The sequence below is a fragment of the Dermochelys coriacea genome, chromosome 1 (genome assembly GCF_009764565.3).
Source record: "Dermochelys coriacea isolate rDerCor1 chromosome 1, rDerCor1.pri.v4, whole genome shotgun sequence".
NCBI lineage: Eukaryota > Metazoa > Chordata > Testudines > Dermochelyidae > Dermochelys > Dermochelys coriacea.
This window is the reverse complement of record NC_050068.2, coordinates 134865702-134886750: the sequence shown is the minus strand read 5'-3', so window position 1 is coordinate 134886750 and position 21049 is coordinate 134865702.

Sequence of the window (21049 nt, the reverse complement as noted above, 5' to 3'; positions counted from 1 at the left end):
CTAACAAATTTCTGTTTTGAGGTTATCAGCTCTCTGTATAGATCTTTATCAAATGACAAACTCTATTTTGATTGTAAAGCTGGTTACCTTCTTTGTTGACTTTTTACCTCCATGTTGGACTGAAATTCCAAAGGGTGGTGACATGAGGAAATGGAGCCTGTACATCTGTCTTTGAAGAGACTGTCATTAAGACCTATTAACTAATGAATAGAACTGGCACAGATAGATCAATAGAATGGCTGGAGGAAGCCAGTTTGTTCCAACTTCTCTTCAGGGGGCATAGGCGCTGACTTCGTGGGTGCTCTGGGGATGGAGCACCCATGGGAAAAAATGGTGGGTGCTGAGCACCCACCAGCAGCCCCCTACCGATCAGCACCTCCCCCTCCCTCCCAGCACCTCCTGCCCGTCATGATCAGCTGCTCTGTGGTGGGCAGGAGGCGCTGGGGGGTAGGAGCGAGGGTGGGGTGTGCTCAGGGGAGCGGGCAGAATGGGATGGGAAGAGGCGGGCGGAGGTGGAGCGCAGGTGGAGTAGGGGTAGGAAGAGGCGGGGTGGGGGCAGGAAGAGGCAGGGCAGGGATAGGCCTTGAGGAAAGGGGTGGAGTGGGGGTGAGGTCTGGGGCATAGCAGAGGTCAAGAACCCCCAGGCACATTAGAAGGTCGGTGCCTCTGGCAGGGGGTTGAGTGTGGAGAGTGGAAAATCCCCAGCAGCTGAACAAAGGAACCAGATGGTGGTGGCGGTAGAACACACAAACTTGAGGGACTAAGGCCTGGTCTACACAACAGAATTAGGTTGATGCAAGGCAGCTTACATCATCCTAACGCTGTAAGTACGCTAATATGTCGCTCACACAGATATAAGTCGCCCACTACACCGACTTAATAACTTCACCTCTGTGAGCAGCTTAGTGCTTAAGTTGATGTAGTTTGTTAGGTCAACACAGTAACGGTGTAGACACTTGTTGCTTATGTCACTTGTTGCTGCTCACAGCTGGAGCCCCACCGCCTGGGCTCAGGCTCTCCTCTCCCCTACCTCAATTCCTCACCAAAAGGCAGCCTAGGCTCGGGCTCTCCTGCCCCCACCCTCCCCAATCCCTCACTAGGTAGTGGGGCTCCAGCTGTCAGCCCTGGGCAGCAGAGATCAGGATGTCAGTGTGGGGCATTGTGGGGCACTGTCAATTAAATTGGTGCAAGTGCTCCCAGTGAGGATGTGCACCGTTGACAGAAGGAGAATAGTGTGGCTATTAAAAATCAAATGAATTACTGTGGTGGCTATATGATGACATAACTTAAGTCGACTCAATTTTCAAGTGTAGTGTAGTGTAGAGGCACTGTGGCCTCCCTCTGAGCCAGAGGGATAGGAACCACCCTCTGTGCCCACGTGGGCAGCCAGGCCTGCCTTGCCCCTCCTGCCAGAAGTATGTAACCAGGACACAAGTATAAAGAGTGGGAGCTCCCAACACCGAGGGAGGCAGACGAATTCTGCTTGCTCCCGGCCGCTGACACTGCTGATCCCAGTGGCCCCCTTCCCACTGTGGAACTTGCTTCTGCTATGGGTCTGCCGGTACTGCCGCTGACCACCTACCCAGAAGGGCTGGAGGATGACCTGTTGACCCAGGTACACCCTGAGGGGAGGGGAGGAAGTGGCCCAGGGACAGCTGACCTCAGTCTGGCTGTAGCTCTGCCCACAGCAGGGTCCGCATGTTGCAGCTGGAATTCCCGCTAACCCAGTGGTGGACCACTCCGAAACTGTTAGGGCCCTGGCTTGGCGTCCGGTGAAGTAGGGTGGGCCTGGGCCCCACCTACCACCCCTGGGGAGGCAGCCTCTCCTTGCCGGGTCCAGAGGCCTACATTCGTCAGTCATCCACCAGAGCTAGGGCGCCCGATCCCTGGGTTTGCTCTGTCTCTGCATCAAGAGACCAGAGCCAATAGCCAACAGTGTTTGCCCAGTCCCTGCTTAAAGAGCCCAAGGGCTATAGACTATTTGCCGAAGCTAATTGCCTATCTGAGAGTTCAACCCCATTAGGCCAGTTGGGACGCTAATGCCTAACTGCTAATTCCCCCAATAATAGGCCGAGATCCCAGAGGCTTAGTGAGGTGGTCTGTTTGACCACCATGAGGTGGCCTCCCTCCGACCCAGAGCGGGAGGGACGACCACCACCATTACATGTACACATGCCCTTAGTCAGAGAACAGGAAGAAGGAAGCTTGGCTTTGGACAGGACAGAAGGGTATACTTGCATGTCTTTTTGCTTCAACCTTCACTGTCATTTGCCCCTGAAGAGTTAAACTATAAACCCAGAGCACCCGCATGGCTGGAGTTGTGGAAGAGGGCATGATAAAGCCATTGGCAGAGTCTTAGGGATCAGCACTGAACTTGGGGACTTTGGGCAGCTGCGCTGTGTGATCCCATTTCTGTGAAAGGGTAACAAACTGACACACTGTAAATGTACCAGAGAGGCAAAAGAAAGTGCTGGAACCTACTTGGATCCAGGGAAGTAAATGGGTCTGGGACCCAACACAGCCACCTGAGGAGTGTCCAGTGGAGGAAGCTTTTGTGAGACTGTGTGTGAGAGACAGAACGCAAACAGACTTGACTGTCCCATGTGATTTGTCATCCTTCCACTCCTGAAATTTCTGATGAAAGTGTCTAGTCAATTCTCTGTCCCTGTCAATTCTATATAAAGTAATAAAGCAGCGATTTTGGTGCTGTGAGGATGTGCTCTTGTATGTGAGCAAGCTGCACAATCCCCTGGATGTTGCTTTTAGAAAATGAGTAATTCTGTGAACTCCATTTTGAATTTCAAATTTAATAAGCCAGGTTACTTATTTCTTTTAACCTTTTACTTTGTATGGATAACTTCTCAAGGATTTCCTGGCTGTCTTGAATAAAATTAATGACTTTTTAAAACCTGCTTTCTGGGAAGACCTAATTCTTTACATTCACCAATGAAATATTTCTGTCATTGGAACGAATCCTTTTACTCTTAAAAAGCTACTGCCTTTTAAGAGAGAGATTTCTCAAAGGCACAGTGGATGATTAGACACACAACTCCTATTTGTGCCTTTGAAAAATCTCCCCCTAATTGTCTAATTTAAGGGTGAGGTTGTGATATCCGTACTAATGATAAATAATACCTTACATTAGTGATACCATTATGGAGTAAGGTACTGGTTAATGTGAGTAAGGCAGTCACAATCTGGCCCTAAGTGAATTGTAGCTGTTGCTTAAAATTTGGTTTCTTAAACATCAGTTTACAGATAACTTTACACTTTCAAAGAAGCTAAAATTCAATTATAGTGGTGTCTACTAATACGATCATGTATTTACAATAATTTTATCTTGTAACTATCTACATTTATTTTGCTCATAGTGATTGGTTGTGGATAGAGCTGGTAAAGAAATTTTCAATTAAAAGGGTTTTTTCGTTTTGTTTTGTCAGAGAGAAGGAGAGATTCTAGAATATAGCCAATAGCTCTGCCTTATTCAGAGCAGTACTTGAACCTGGATCTCTGTTTCCTGGCTGTTCTAGGTGCTCTCTCTCTCTCTCTTTTTCTTTTCTTTCACAAAACAGACTTTGTTTTCCAGTCAGCCCTAATTGTAAGTATCTTGAACCCAGTATATCCTTGCTGTTAAGCTAAGTATAGGCTGCTTTGTAAACAGCAGTGGGCATGGTTTAAACACATGGACTTCAACATAAGCCCTAGAGGGGATTGTTAGGAAGCCCTATTTCCAGTGGAACTAATCACCATAATTGCATCCCACAGTCATTCTCCTGTTTTCAAATTGCCTTTCACTTGAAGCTCTTTTGAGGAAAGTGTTCTGCTAAATGTTGCAGTGGGCTGTAGTACAGTAATGCTGCCACAATGGCTGCTGATAGATCTGTGCTCTTTTTTCCCTGCAGCCCATTGGGCTTTTTCTCCGTTTTTAAAAATAAATAAATCCTCATCCTTTTCGTCTATGTCTTCTTACTGATGAGACCCTGGATACGGTGAAAATCCAGGAGAGTTTTTGTGCTGTACAGTTTATTGTGACACACTGTGATTTGGATGTTTAGGGCAGAAAACAGGGTTCTCAGGTAGACTGGGCTGTTGTAAGGAAAGAGGAAGAAAGGGAAGGAGGGTCAGGGAGAAGCATTTAATTAGTACAGAGCTCAAGTTTGAGTACATTTAACCTTAGTTCATAGGCAGTTTTTGAAGGCAGCTTTCTCTTAAATTATATGCTTTTGCTAGTAGAGAGCTGTATTTTTGAACCAGTTGTGAGTGACAAATTGGGATCATAGGAGTGATTAAAAAGAAAATAACAGAGGGACAAATGTGCAAGCAACACTGAACTGAACACATCAGAGCATGGAAATGCAAAGCTTTGACTTTCGTGCACTGAATGCATTGCATGTGTGTGACCTCCCTTAGGAGCACCTACTAACTGTGGGGGTGAGAGGGAGAGGATTCCACACAATTACTTTGTTCCCTATCAAATGCTTATGTCCTCTGTGCAGCATTTATGCTATTTCCTAGAAACAGTTCTCTGGGGCAGCTCTCTTCTTTATCTGCATATAGATAAATTACACTCTATTTATTGATCAGGTTTATTTGTTCTCACTGAACTTGCCAAAGACATCACATGAAAACATAAGCAACGAGTAGGTCTAGAATCATGCAAACATGGTGACCTGTGAGTTGCTTTGTGTTTTTAAAAAATAGACTTTTAAAACAGAATAATTCCATGTAGCTCTGAGAAGCATTTTCACAATTATTTTGGTATGTCTCGTCCAATGTCAGTTTAACTAGTCACTAAAAATAAAAATCACAATTATTATATTACTTGTTGAAGCATAATCCAAAGCCCATTGAAATCAGTGACTTCAATGGGCTTTGGATCAGGTCCTTAGTGCTATTCTTCTGAGATTAAAATGTCTTCCTAATTTAACACACCCATACATCCCATGAATTTAACAATATATCCAGGAAAATGTATATAGTGTAATAGCTAGCATAAAATTCCATAATATGCATTTACATCTTTTATGACATTTAAAAAACACTATTAGAATGTGATCCAACTGTGTCTTTGTTTCTTTTACTGTTCATTTTTTGAGGAATAAAGATTTGAATTATTGCATTCTTTCCTCCAAAGGATTCCTTCTAATCCAGTTTACCATGGGAGTATTGTACATATTTAGGCAAATGAAGACCAAAGAGAGGCATCCAGAATGGATTAGCAAATATAAATAATCACCAAGACTGTGCAGTGTTAATTTGTGTGTGCGGAATGTGTGTGTGGGGGGGATAATGTATGAACAATAATGTCAAATCCACAAAGGAGTTGATCTGGGATAGAGCTAATGAGATTGCTACAAAAGGCCAAAGAATGACAATACTTTTGTGAATGTACACCCAGTTCCTGTAGTAGTGTGTGTGCATGCACACACTTGTGCAATGACATATTTTTGGAGATAATTCACTTAAGTTTGCCTGAATGAGTGAATAGAGAGGTTGCTATGATTAGATAGAAGTTCTCTACAATTCATCCATCTAGTGTATTTTATGCAACTTGTTTTATTCCTCTTTGCTCTGGTTCACCTGTGAAAATGAAACGCAGGATTTACAATATCAGCTCAGACCATTCATCCGTCAAATTCAGTATCCCAGCTCTAGCAGTGGCCAATAGACAGGTGGAAGAAGAAGACAGAAGCCTCTCTAATGCAATTTTATGCAGTGCCGAATATGGAGGAATGTCATTTATTACTTTCTGCTTCATGTGCAACAGTATGAAAATGCTCATCACTTTTCTCTGTGACCAATGGAATGGCTATTACCAGAGTTTTCCTTGGATTCTGTCACAGGGTGAGCTGGCCCTTTAATGGAATTGGGCCTAGGTTTACCTCTGCCTGGTTTGCCTCATTGCCCGAGTGATGGGATTAAGAGCCCGGGGGTCACCCCTTGATTTAAATGAGACTACATATATGAGTAAAAGTACTCATGTGAATTTGCATTTGCACAACTGGTGCCATTATATGTATATGCATGTATTATGTATGTTTCTAAAATATATTTTTTTACAATCTGTATTCTTAGTGTTTTTCAAAATCAGAAGAGAGCAATGTATAGAATAACTGTAACAAACATAAAACTATTTCTTAATATTTACATGTGGCCCATATAATCCCTATGTACCTACATCAAAATGAAGCTGTCCAATTCTGCAAAGAGATTAGCTCACAGGAAATTTCTCTGTTATTTATTTGAAAAGATTTTACAAAAAAGCAAGATTTCTCCATTGATCCCTATATACTGTACTAATAAAAGAGCTTAATATTATAGTTTACATCTCTGCAGAACTAATTTTGTGGTGACTAGACATGACCTCAGCAAAACTCCTTCCTCAGCTCCTTATTTGTTTCTAGGATGTCCTTGAATATCTAGAAGGGTAAGTCTAAAATTGTGTTAGTACTTTTTTAGTTTATTCCAGAAGCAGACTAATTTGCAGTTACATAGACTGTGGATCAGATTCTCATGATCAGTTCTAGTACTTGGTGCAGGATGTGAGAGGGAGGGAACAAAGGAGGCTATATGCCTCCTATACACTCTCTGATCATGGGGCAGCAGGGACCTCTTTAGTCCTTCATGCAACTTAGAGATGGCATTGCTCTAATTTGCAATTCTGTTTTGATGCCCCCCAACCAACAAACAGTGCAAAGTTGGCTTAGCAGAACCAAGGATTCATAGATTCATAGATATTAAGGTCAGAAGGCAGGGGTGAAAGTAAGTTAGAGGATTTACCGGTATGCCGGAGTCCTGAGCAGGGGGCGTTGCCTCAACCGGAAGAGGTGTGGCCTTAACCAGAAGAGGCAGGGACTTAAATCAAGATTTAAAGGGCCAAGGCTCCAGCTGTGTTAGTGGCGGCTGGGAGCCCAGGGCCCTTTAAATCACCCTCGAGCTACCAGCTGCAGAGGCGGCTGGGAACCCCGGGGGCGATTTAAAGGGCCCAGGGCTCCAGCTGCCGCTACTGCAGTGAAGCCCCCAGCCCTTTAAATCACTGAGGAGCCCTGGGGGCTCCCGGCTGCCACCGTTACCCTGGGGCTCTGGGCTCTGGGGATTTAAAGGGCCTGGGGCTCCACTGTGCTAGCAGCTGCTGGAGCCCCGAGCCCTTTAAATCCCCACCTGAGTCCTGCTGCCCGAGCCCTGGGGTAGCGGCGGCTGGGCTCCATCGGTGATTTAAAGGGCCCCGGAGCTCCAGCCCCCACTACCGCCCCAGGGCCCTTTAAATCCCCACCTGAGCCCTGCTGCCTGAGCCCTGGGGTAGGGGTGGGGGGGCTCTGGCGTGGATTGAAAGGGCCCCAGACCTCCAGCGGTCGCTACCACCCCAGGCCTTTAAATCCCCACCAGAGCCCCGCCGCTACTACCCCAGAGCTCGGGAAGCAGGGCTTAGGCGGAGATTTAAAGGGCTTGGGGCTCCAGCAGGTGCTACCACCCCGGCCCTTTAAATCCGCTCCGGAGCCCCGTCGCCACTACCCCAGGACTCAGGCAGCAGGGCTCAGATGGCGATTTAAAGGGCCGGGGCAGTAGCAGTGGCTGGAGCTCCGGGGCCCTTTAAATCCCTGCCGCAGCCCCGCCATTGCTACTCCAGGGCTTTAAATTGCTCTCTGGGAAAGCCGGCTTATTTTCATCTCTGTCAGACAGGACCATTATGATCATCTAGTCTTCTTGCTGCTTCTACTTCAATGTACTGTACATGTATGTATGCAAAGTTTGCTTTACTATTTATCTATGATGTAACTCTGCTACTTGCTCTATGAATTTTGCTATCTTGCATTTAGTCAAGGATGGAGTAAATTTGTATATTGAAAATGCTGACCGTTTCGTTTCAGGCAACTTCTCCAGGTAAGTTAATGGTCTAGGCTGTTAAAGTATATTGCTCTAATTAAAATCTGTTAAATGTTTAATAAGTTGTCACTTGTCTTCCAGTGGTGTTGTTTATCTAGACTGAATTGTTGTGGTTGTAGATCTAGACTGAATCTCTGAGGTGTGAGAAGTGGAGGAAAGTTCCATCAAAAATATTTCTGTAGCTTTTTTTTTTTTTTAAGTTCTTGTAGGATTTTTCCTCCTGAGTAAAACCCTAAAACCAGGGTTAGATAGCTTAATTAATAAAAGAGGGAGACAGCTTATCAATTGGTATTTTGTATATATATTGGACCTGATTCTCCCCTCACTTACAAAAGTGTACATTCAGAGTAATACTATTGAAGTCAATAATCAGATGTACACCTGGTATGACAGTAGATTGGGCCAAATAAATCTTGTAAAAAGCATCCAGGTGTTACCATGAAATGCACTACGGAAATTGGTATATAACTAATAAAATACAATGGTCTTCATGACCTTTATCTAAATTGTCTGAATTTGAAAAAAAAAAAATAGTGAACTTGTCTATATGCCAAGCAGACCTCACTCCTTCGCATCTGTGCTGACTGATACATTGGAGATCAGTATGTAGAAAGGATATATGAGTTGGTGGCAGCTAAAACATGAAATTTGGAGGGGCTTCTTTGGCTTAGTTGGTGAATTCAAACAGCTATAAAAGCTTGTGGGCTTAGAGTCTCCTTTCCTTTTTACCCCACTTGTTTGCTGGATTCCATTAGTGATGAGTATCTTGATTTGAATATGTTAACCATTTAGAGTTAGTAATTAGTTAATATTTCCATTTGGTGTATTATTGAATTATCAGCTTTTTTTGAAGAGTTTTCCAAGTTGTACAGATGAATTCTGGGTAGTAGTGAGGGTTTTATTTTTGCAAATAGAGCAGTAGGCACCAGAGCTATCAATTAATCGCAGTTAACTCATGGGACTAACTCAAATAATTAATTGCGATTAAAAAAATTAATTGTGATTAATTGCAGTTTTAAACACAGTGTTAAACAATAGAATACCAATTGAAATTTATTAAATATTTTTGGATTTTTTTTCTACATTTTCAAATATGTTGATTTCAATTACAACACAGAACACAAAGTGTATAGAGCTCACTTTGTATTATTTTGATTACAAATATTTGCACTGTAAAAATTATAAAAGAAATACTATTTTTCAATTCACCTCATACAAGTACTGTCATGCAATCGCTCTATCGTTGAAGTGCAACTTAAAAATGTAGATTTTTTTTTTTTTACATAACTGCACTCAAAAACAAAACAATGTAGGGCCAACAAGTCTACTGAGTCCTACTTTTTGTTCAGACAATTGCTAAGACAAACAAGTTTGTTTATATTTATGGGAGATAATGCTGTCCTCTTCTTATTTACAATGTGACCTGAAAGTGAGAACAGGCATATGCATGTTTTTTTTTGTAGCCGGCATTGCAAGATATTTACATACCAGATATGCTAAACATTCATATGACCTTTCATGCTTCGTGTAGCCACCATTCCAGAGGACATGCTTCCATGCTGATGACATTCGTTAAAAAAATAATGTTAATTACATTTATGACTGTACTCCTTGCGGGAGAATTGTATGTCTTCTGCCCTGTTTTACCTGTTTTCTGCCATATATTTCATGTTACAGCACATGTTGTTCATTTTAAGAACACTTTCTCTGCAGATTTGACAAAACACGAAGGTACCAATGTGAGATTTCTAAAGATAGCTACAGCGCTCGACCCAAAGTTTAAGAATTTAAAGTGCCTTCCAAAATCTGAGAGGGATGAGGTGTGAAGCATGTTTTCAGAAGTCTTAAAAGAGCAACACTCTGATGTGGAAACTACAGAACCTGAACCACCAAAAAAGAAAATCGACCTTCTGCTGGTTGCATCTCACTCAGATGATGAAAATGAACATGCGGTGGTCTGCACTGCTTTGGATTGTTATTGAGCAGAACCTGTCATCAGCATTGATGCATGTGCCTGTTCTCACTTTCAGGTGACATTGTAAACTTGTTTGTCTGAGTGATTGGCTACACAAAAAGTAGGACTGAATGGACTTGTAGGTGCTAACATTTTACATTCGTTTGTTTTTGAATGCAGATTTTTTGTACATAATTCTACATTTGTAAGTTCGACTTTCATAATAAAGAGATTCCACTACAGTACTTGTATGAGATGAATTGAAAAATATTCTTTCTTTCTTTTGTTACAGTGCAAATATTTGTAATAAAAATAAAGTGAGCACTTTACACTTTGCGTTCTGTGTTGTAATTGAAATCAATATATTTGAAAATGTAGAAAACATCCAAAAAATTTAAATAAATGGTATTCTATTGTTGTTTAAAAGTCTGATAAATCGTGCGATTAATCGTGCTTAATGTTTTTAATCATGTGATTAATCACAATTAATTTTTTAATCGCTGACAGCCCTAGTAGGCACTAAGATGGGCTGTAAACTGCTTTGTCTCACAAGTGGTGTGACTGAACTGTCTTATTATATTAAAAAAGTAGGAAGAGAGTGACCATTAAGGTTTAGAGTAGCAGCCATGTTAGTCTGTATCCGCAAAAAGAAAAGGAGGACTTGTGGCACCTTAGAGACTAACAAATTTATTTGAGTATAAGCTTTCGTGAGCTACAGCTCACTTCATCAGATGCAGAAAGTGAAGAATATTGTTCAGAATGGGCCTGATCTAAAGTCCACTGAAGTCAAGATTTCCACTAACTTCAGTGGTCTTTAACTTAGGTTTTCACAATGCTAAAGCCAAGTTGGAATATTTGTATTCACCCTGAATAACATCTTACTTCACTGACTTCAGTGGAGCAAAATACTACTCGTGCATCAAGGGATCAGAATCTGGCTTTTACTGATCAGGGCCTATTTTAAAGATCTGTAAAAATCATCTTTCTTCCCAAGGCACAGCTTCTACTTATTGTGCTATTGTAACCAGGGCCTTCCATCCACATGGGGTTGAGCCCAACCCTGATTCCATGTGTGGCTGCTGAAGAGATCTTTGTCTACTCTGTTTCCATCAATAGAATGAAACAAAATTGGCAAATAAATTGTAATAATAATTATAACTTTGTAAAACACTATTAAATTGTACTTTTCATTTGGCTTTTATTTCTTTCAGGTATTACATCCTTAAGCCTTCACTTTACTGGTCCAATTGGTCATAGTTCAACTATGTGAGTGCTTATCCACTTCTGGAAGGGATCTCTTAGTGCTCTAAGCATCAGATTTGGTATATATAGAATCCTTGGAACCACATGTTGAAGTTCAAGTAGGGTTGATGCATCCCTTCATTTTCCTGAAGAAGTAGACTGAATGAGTATCATTCAGTATCTTACTGCATGAGTCATTCACCTTAAAAACAGAGGTCATGTTTGCTCTGCAGAGACACTAAAGTTCGCATGGACCTATTCGAGCTGTGATGCAGCATAGCAATCCTGAACACATACTCTGGGGTCTGGCCAGGTTTGTCCTCTGTAACTGCTGCTTGCCAGTGAATGCACTACTGCAGCTATGCTACTATTTTTAGCACACTAGCCTGTCTATTCAAGTTGGAAATCACACCTCTAGTTCCAGGTGTAGACATAGCCTTACATGGTTTCCTTTTCAAAGCTCTCTGCACCTTTTTCTGAGTCTGTATTTTTAATAATATTGACAGAAATACTTGCAGATTTGAAAATCATCATACCCATTTGAGTAGTAACACAGTAATAGATACACCATTATGTAGTCTGATGTGCATTATTTTAAATTACGTTGCTTGTGGCTATTCTGAATTCAAACACATGTTGAGTAGACTGAGGAATGGGAAATCCATAGGAGTCTTTAGCAATGCTGTAAATGCTGGCATATGCTGAATGGAGTACAAGTTCCCATCATTTAAAGACAAAGATAATTTTATTGCTCAAGAATTCCTGTCCTTCCTCGACCTTTTTTTTTCCCCTCCTCTGTTTTCCTGGTTATATTCAATATTTCAGGGCTAATGGATAAGGATGCCTGCTGTTTCTGCCTAAAATGCTGACCTCTGCAATCAATACATTTTAGCTTAGGGCATTTGTGATGTCAGTTATTATGACAATACTTTAGCATTTACTGCCTGCAAAATGTCTGGATTTATTGGGTTAGAACTTCTCCTCCATCTTATCCTTCCATCTCCCCCACCCATTATCCTGAGTGTCTGCTGGAGACTAAGGCCTCAAGGGCACAGCTGTATTAAACAGTTATTTTAGTGCTAGTTGCCTCCAACTTTAACACAATATATTTCCCATTTGAACCCATTTTTTATCTTAACTGTTTACTATAGAGTTATTTTCTTATACTTGCCAGAGTGCTAAAAAGTTGAGTGCATCATTATTTCCAGTACTGCGTATACTACATACACTAGGGACAGCTCTGCTGCTCCACCTCTGCACCAGGTTGCATGGGTGTAACAGGCCTCAGAATCAATTTAGTATTGACCCCAGTGACCGTGAGGGTTCCAGATAGACATAATGGCCTACCCTCGTAGAACAAGGTCTATGATGAATTTGACCCACCCTTGGTATAAAAATAATACCTGATATAGCATTCTAAATTGCAGGCTTTTTATATCAAAGCATGAAGTCTTAAACTGTGGCAATATAATATATGATTAGGGAGGATTATGTCTGTCTTGGAGTGCTAAAACTTGGTTATTTTCCCCCCAGCAATTTGGAAAGCTTAACCATAAGTCTTCCATCCATTTTAATGCAAGTCACTGAGGTGAAACCCTACATAAAGTTTAAAAATACTGACCATAAATTGTCGAGGAAAGTCCGCTACTATGCTTCATTTAAATGTATTCATAAGTACCGATATTTACAATTTTCTCAGAATAAAGAGAATTAGTTATAGGCAACCGAACAAAATATATTGAGTGATAAAGCATGTTGACTACAAGTGTGAGAATTTTGAGGGGGTCAGGGAGGGAGTTTTCCCAGCATTATAACAAACAAGATATATCCAAACTGAATATATTCCCAAGACTGTAACTATGTCTTGAAATTCAGTTTGACTGTAGCAACTGATAGATAATGAATACCAAAAGTACACATATAGTTTAAAAGTATATTTACACCATGGACATTCCAGTCTCCTGTAGAAAGGCAGCTGCCTTCAGGCATTATAAAGTTTCAGGATGATCCAAAAAACCCTTGAAGTTGTAGTGTGGTCAGCTAAGGTTTGACTGAGCACTGAAAGAGAAGCCTGGATGCAGGAAAGATTTAACTAAGTATATTTTTAGATGACAATATTACTAAAACTACAAGGAAAGAAAAATAAGATTGAGTTGCACTTCTCTTCTTCCTCAGCACTATAATAATAATTAATAATCCTTTGTGTTAATATTACACTATCAGACCAGAGGATCTAGAAATGCTTCACAAACATCCAGCGTCTCATTTAAAACCCTTTGATGTGTTTCCAGTGGTCTTTGGATCACACGCTTAGTAAGTTTAATCTCTCAAAACCCATTAGACAAGTATTGTTATCCCCGTATCGTGAATGGGGAAACTGAGGAACAGATGAGGTGAATTGACTTGTCCAAGGTCACACAGGAAGTCAGTGGCAGGATAAGAACCCAAGGCCACCTTGTCCTTAATCCTGTGTTCTTGCCACAAGACCAGTCCTGCCCTCTATTTCTCAGGGTGTATTTTCAAATTGCCCAGTGCTCTAGCCATACATCTCTCTAAACTCAATGAAAATTTATGCCAGCATGTTTTAAAAGAAGTTGAGGTGTTTTATGTATGATAGAGAAATCAACACCCAATGGCCATTTAAATAAGCAGGTCTGGTGGATTAAAGATACAAGCCTTCGTTACATATGAGTATTTCCCACAGGTGAGCTAAAAATGCATTGCCAACAGGAGCAGTAAAAATATGATCATGGATGAGCTGATGACTTAGATGTACCCTTTATAAATTCATCCTGAGATATAGTTGTGCATCTGCTAGACTTGTATATTTGAAAGTGTCTCTCCAGTCTAATCTATCTAGTGTCCAGTCACCATGGTAATAATGCAAATTCAAGAATGCATACAGTTCATCCATGGGAGTTGTTTCCTGTTCATGAAATCTCTCCTGAAAACCCATCTGAAATCCCTGAGTGAGGATGTCATATCCAGGATATTTTCCCATTCAGGTGTTGCCGACTAAGGTCAAGAATTGTTTTTTGATGCTTTAATGCAAATCTTCTACCCACTGGGCTCCACTGTGAAAGCTTTAGCTAGGCAGCACTCTCACTGAAGTCAATAGGAATTTAAGGAATGGGCCTAATGAAAAGCATGGGCATCGTTAAATTATTTACATCCACTTACAACATAGCCTTAAGACTGTTGCAGAAAGCATCTTATCATGCTTGATTGTTCTTTTTCTGAATTCTTCTATTTTCTTTGGAGTCTCTTTTCCTCATTTCTTTCTTTGTTTAATAGTTGGCCTCCAGGTTATTTGATCTGATCCTCTGCTGTCACTGTATTGAAAGTGATTTATACTGTGTACTGGTCAAAAGACTGGGATTATATTAAGAGGTCATATCTGTTCTGCTAACTGTGGGCTTGATCCTGTTGTTCCCATTACAGTCAATGAGACAGATCCTCAACAGGCATAAATCAGCATATTTCCATTGACTTCAGTTAGCGCAGCGGAAGATGTGGCCCAATGGATGTTTTGTAAAAGACTTCAGTGCACATGTGAACAGGCCACAAATGAGCAGAGAAACAGAGGTTATAATTAGTGCTTGTAAAGCCTGTTGGCCAAAATTAATTGGTCAAAAGATTAAAGTTAAGGACATGATCGATAACACTGTCCCATATTCTGTGTACTTTCAGGCCTGTATCTTTAGACATATTTGGGAAGGCAAGAATCTTTACTTTAAAAATTGTAAAAGGCAAAAACTAATTAGTGGGCATGAAGTGACTTAATAGGATACTGAGATCTGATTAGCACCAGCAGATGTGAAAATGACCAGCTTCTAGTACTCATAGAAAACCTGCCAGGAGACTGGCTGGTTCAGAACATTGATAATTGGCATTGGAATCTTTTAGTGCTTTATCACCACGGAAGTTCAAATCCATTTTAGGTCAGATAGGTTTCTAAACTGAGGACCCAAAATTAAAAGGCCACTTCTGAAAACTTGGAGAATAATAACTTGAAGTTACCAGTTATGGTTGTTTTGTAGTCTATGTATTTGGAATCTCACTCTAGTTTCTAACGAATGAGTCTCTAAATAAAAACAATTTTCCTTGTAACTTTAACTCCTAAGTGTTTTGGGTACTGTATGAAGGGTGCTATACAAAAATAAAGTTGTAACCCACATTTGAATCAAGTACACAGATAAGTGTCCATTGATCACTACAGGCTATACTGTGTGAAGTGCTGGAGCAAATTTACTAGACATTTTTCATTGCATCATGATTTGCACTAAAGTTATTCCTCAAGGAAAATATTCAAGGGAATATTCAGGCCATTGCTTTCAAATATGAAAAAGTGGGGAACTGTTGTTCACCATTCTCCCTCTCCCCCCAGTTCACCTTCTATAGATCCTCAATGGCCAGAGCCACGGAAGAACATTCTTGTGGCAAGGGAGCATAGTCAGTATATTTTAGCATACTTTTAGCATAGTATATTTTATTTGTACTGTCTTTTGATCTTGCTGCCCCATGTCTCATGCACAGGACTCCTGCACTTGTACTAACTGTGGCCAAGTGAGAGTACAGCTTTTGTTAGTGCTGTTTTTGCATGGTTAATGTAGCAACACTGAGGTATTGGTTAATGTAGCAACACTGTTTCGCCTCACATAGTGGAATAGGACCTGAATTTGGCCCATTTATTTATTAGCTTAAATACAATTTGTAAAAATATTACCAAGAGTGTATTTTTGAAAAAATCAGGGTCTCTTATTCAATTGTCTTGGAGAAAATTGTTGTGTTTCTTGATCTAGCTAAGTGACTGTATGATTTAGAAGTGGCTTACCTCTTGCTTTCTAACTATCAGATGAGAGTTTCAGATCCATGGCTGATCTTTAAAAGCTTTTCTTATTCCTACAGCAACGGAGTTATGTAGCATAGCTAATGACATTGCAGTAATTAGGAAAACCCACAGAACAGATAAAAACTCATCCTGTGTGAATAATTTCCAGCAACTGTTCTGAGCAGCAAACCGTAGCTGGCTTGGATTCCTCTGTGTCAGTAGCAACTGCATAGTTGAAATATTTAGACCTCTATTTATTCTGTATTACAACCATTCATATTATGGAGAATCAGTAGTTTCTTCATAATCACTATTCTATTCTGTGAGGCAAGTAGGTATTAACATCACTGTGTTAATAGGGGGAAAGATATTTATTTTGTGGTAGTACCTGGACACACCAGTCAGTAATCACGGCCCCCATTGTGTTAGGTGCTGTACGCACATGTAATAAAATGTTAGTCCCTCTTCCAAAAAGCTTACAGTATTAGTATTTGATGAAAACCCACAAGTAGAGAACAAAGGAAGTGGAGAGGCAGAGTGTTGACAGATGAAACATCACATTAGTATAATAAGCAACAATCACCATGCCAACTGCCTAGCCATTGATGAGAGTCTTGTAGGGGTGGCAGTCAGCTTCCAATGTCTACCTTTAGCTCAGAATGGCTTGTTACTACCCCTTCAAACTTTTCATATAGTTAAGTCTCCTTGAAAACATAAGGCCTGACCCAATGTTTATTGAAGTCAATGAAAATCTTCCTGTTGGCCTCAATGGAACTTTGGATCTTTCCATTGACTCCAGTGAGCTTTGGACTGGGTCTAGAATTATTATATTTAAAGAAAATAGTAGAAGTTAAGCTAAGCATTAATGAGTTTTTGTTGTGGCTCTTTTTGAGCTTAATCACGTTTCCACTTATTTCAATGGGAGTTCATTCATTAAGGCACAAGTGGGTAGAAGGGGGGTGAGCATGTTGCCTTCTGTTGGCTGGTTGCAGCTTACAAAGAAAATAAGGGTCCTTTTGTAGCTAACACTGTTTTTCCTTTAGCTAAAGTATGGTAGACACCTAAGGTGTTGGCAGCTGTAGGTCTAGCATTCTTGTCTCTGCATTCCAGTTATTTCGGAGAGGTGGCAGTCTGTCCTTAGTTGATATTGAAGCCATGGTCCTGGTTTGATCTTCTAAATGTCAAACAAAATAAAAGGGGAACATGGATAAAAAAAGAGAATCTCGTGCTTTCATATACTTTATTTTAGGGGAGTATCATTGGTAATTAGAATGTGTTCTCAAAAGTTTGAATAAATTGAGCACAAACTTTTTTAGATTAAAAGACTATAACATGGCTTCTTCTTCTTTTTTTTTTTTTTAAGTGTGGCTACTATTTATGTCCCTCTATTTGTTCAATAAAATTACACTTCACTATAGAATCTGAGGCATAGTTTGATTTTGACATTGCCTTGTGTATAAGAGAGTTTAAGGACAGGAGTAGTAAAATATTTAGGATATTGCCACCAGATTCCTGCTCAGTGAAGCTGAGAAAGAACAAAATTTTAATGTGTCTTTTTTGAGATAGGGTGACCAGATCTGCACGCAGTGTTCAAGATTTAGGCATACTATGGATTTATACAGAGGCAATATGACTCTTCTTCTTGAATGCCACACCTAAGTGTCCCCTAGCTCAATGGAGAACATGCACAGATCCTGAGTTCTAGGTCCAGCTTTTTCAGAGAAACCTTTATTTAGTTCACACCATTACCTTGGTGAGGTTGAGAATGATATTGTTACACCCTAACTTCTGGGATGGGGACAACTGAAGCACTTTAGTGGCTTTCCAAGTATCATATCCAAAGTTTGTACCTGAACCAGAAACAGAATTCACTTCAACTAAGCTTTTATCCACTAGACCATGGTAGCTTTCATAGAAATTGCTTAAAATGTCTATAAGTTAGATTAATAGTGCTATCCTATCTTCGCTTAGCTCTTTGAAATCTACAGATTTAAAAGTACTGTATAAACACAAGCGCTTATTAATGGCCATATTTTCCAGATGGGTAGCCAAAGTACAGAAATGACTTGGCTGGGAGGCACTGCAGCCTGCTCTCACTATCATGCCGAAAGACTTGAGCTCCACTCTTGGGTCTGACACTTAAGGTTTGCTAAATAATTTTAAATTACTTATTGCCAATGTTCAGACTGAAGGAACGGTGGTACCGCATGGGTATGCACAGCTAATTTTAGTTGCAGAGTGACCATATCTGTCTTTCCATATCTTCTTGCTTGAATTAATTAACAAAGAAAGACAGTATAGTGGTGTAGTACTTGTACACAGTAGGTCTGACTCATCTCTGTGTTAATTAGGCCCTTAGTGTTCTCATCAATGAATGCTTTCAATGACACTCCCATGAAGAGGTTGGAATGATGGACTACTGTTGCATTTTCATTGGTATATCATTTCTGCTACAATTTCACAACTATTAAGAGAATGTGACTGTTGGTTTCCAGCTCTTATTATCTTGGCTGGTGCCCCCTCCCTGTTTTAATTAAATTAACCTTTGATTCTCTCCATCTCATTTATTTAAAACTTTAAAAACAGTGTCTGCATTTACTTACAATAAAAGAAAAATGAAGATGTTTAAAACCAGGTAGATTCCAACACAACAAACTTCATTTAAAACACCAACTTAAGGGTGCTAAGTGTGACCAGTAGGTAGTTACTTATCAAATCATTTTCAAAATCCACATACTTGAAAACAAGGGAATGAATCATTAAGGATATCATGAACATTGCATTGTCTGTGGACATTAACATTTTATTCTTATCAAGAATAAATAGAAGTATATTTCATCATGAAATAACAGCCTTAACTCTGACCAAAATATAGACTCCTTGGGACAAGGACCATCTTTTTGTTCTGGGTTCATACAGCTCCTCATGCAATTGGGTTCTCATCCATGACTAGGGTTCCTAGGCACTATGATAATGAAATAGCAAATCTAAGGGTGGTCTACACTGAAAACTTACAACAACATGGCTATGTCTCTCAGGGGTGTAGATATGCTGACCTAACCACATGTGTCGGCAGCGTTAGGTCAATGGAAGGATTCTTCCATGGACCTAGCTACTGCTTCTTGTGGAAGCTGATTAACTACAGTGATGGGAGAATTTCTCCCATTGCTGTAGTGAGTGTCTGCTGAAGTATTACAGCAGCACTGGATTACTGTAGCGTTTTAAGCCTCAATGTCTGAAAAAGGAACACGGCCTTCTTTTTTCAAATACTCATGAAGGAGAATAGTCCTAATTTCAGTGAGACAACTCATGTGGAAACATTTGCAAGGTCAGACCACGTGTTAATGACACCTCAAACACAAGTCCACATTTATAAATCAGCAATGTTACATACGTCTTCTTTTGGACATATTGCCTACATCAACAACTTCAGTCTCCAGAAACGTCAGTTATAAATACAATACCAAATCATTTTGCAATTGAAAAATGTGAAATATTAGCCTACTATATTTAACAAAGTAAAGATTACAAGAAAATATATAAATGCTGAAATCAAGATAACACAAATAGTATATTAAAAAAATGTCCATGGGCCAGAATTATGGTGGTTGTGTGGTGATAAAATATATCTCTTTTGTACTTGATAGAATTGGCCCCATTATTCTTTTCTTTCCATTAAAAGCCTCAGTTGTTACACAAAGAGTCTGGATGAGGTGACATGATGCTAGTTAGTGTTGTAAATTATTTGATAGGTGAATAAAGGGATGTCACTTAGCAAGCCTGTTATTTTTAATGAAGGGGTTTGGTTTTCAAATTCAAAGGACCTACACATTGGATATAAGGAAATACTGAAAAACTATCCTACATGACAACAGGTGATGGTAGATTATTTATCCCTTCAAATTATTTTATTGTGGTTTTATTTTAGTTTTTTTAGTGATATCCTCTTGCTCATATCTCTTCTTAGCTGTGTGAGGTAGGAAGAAGACCATTAGCTTTGGTATTTCCTGCATATACTGTCTTTTTACCCTGCTGCAGCCTCCTGAAGGAAATGACAGGCCCCCTATCTGGGCTGTTAAGCTCTTTAAGCTTGCTGCGTCCATGTAACATGTTTCAGATTACCCCAGCCACGTAGACGTTTGAGCTTGCAGCTGCTGCAGTGCTGCCAGAGCCAATCCACCCACAAAGCACAGCAAATGTTTTGTTTAGGTTCCTAAATTGGATTACTTTTTTCTAGAGGGCAATCTGTAGAGTGAAATCTTCCCACATGAAGTTCCTCCTGGAGCTTCACTGAAAGCTATGCATTTATCATTAAATTCAACAAAGCAGTAAGAATCCCTCTATCTAAGAGATGAAAAGGGGCTTCCCTGTTTCAAATCAGAGCCATTTCTCTTCCCTCCTTCCTCCCCTCCCCCACCCTACCCAGAATCCACGTGTGCAAAGGCACAACATGTGTTTCTCTTTAGGCTTGCATTACTGACTTCTATACACAATAAAATAATGTTTACAATACCCTAATATTTAAGAGATGACCCAGTTTGGGGCCTAAAAATGTCAAACAACAATTATCCAGCGCGTCTCCCCGGCTACATATTCAGACCAACAGATCCCGATGATAACCCTGGGAGATACCCTGTGTACTGGAAATAATTCAGACACAAATAAGTCAATTTATTGATAAAGCCTGAAGCCTGACTGGGTCAGCAGGCAACATGCTAAGTTTTTTGTAAATGGCTGATGCTGCTCAATTTGTTTTCCCTCTTATATAGACAGACTAGTTTCCTTTTTCTCTGCAAGAATGCTGAGCAGCTAGTTTTAGCGTTGCTCTGCAGGACTCATTAGCTCAGCTACCAAGTTAGTGTAACGGTATGATGCAGGGAAGGAACTGCCCATAGGGTCTTGTGAAGAGGAGGGTAAAACCACTCTCCCCAAAATGAGCCGCCCCAACACTTTAACATGAATGGATGGGTTAGTGGGTGATCCTTGTAGATATGCTAATGAGCCTCACTGGCAGCATGCAGCTTATTCCACAAGGATCAGGAAATATGAATCAACAGGAATTGAGGGCTAGATCCACATAGGGACTTAACTGTTGTGATGCTGAACGTCGTAATGCCTAACTTTTACTCATCTAGGAA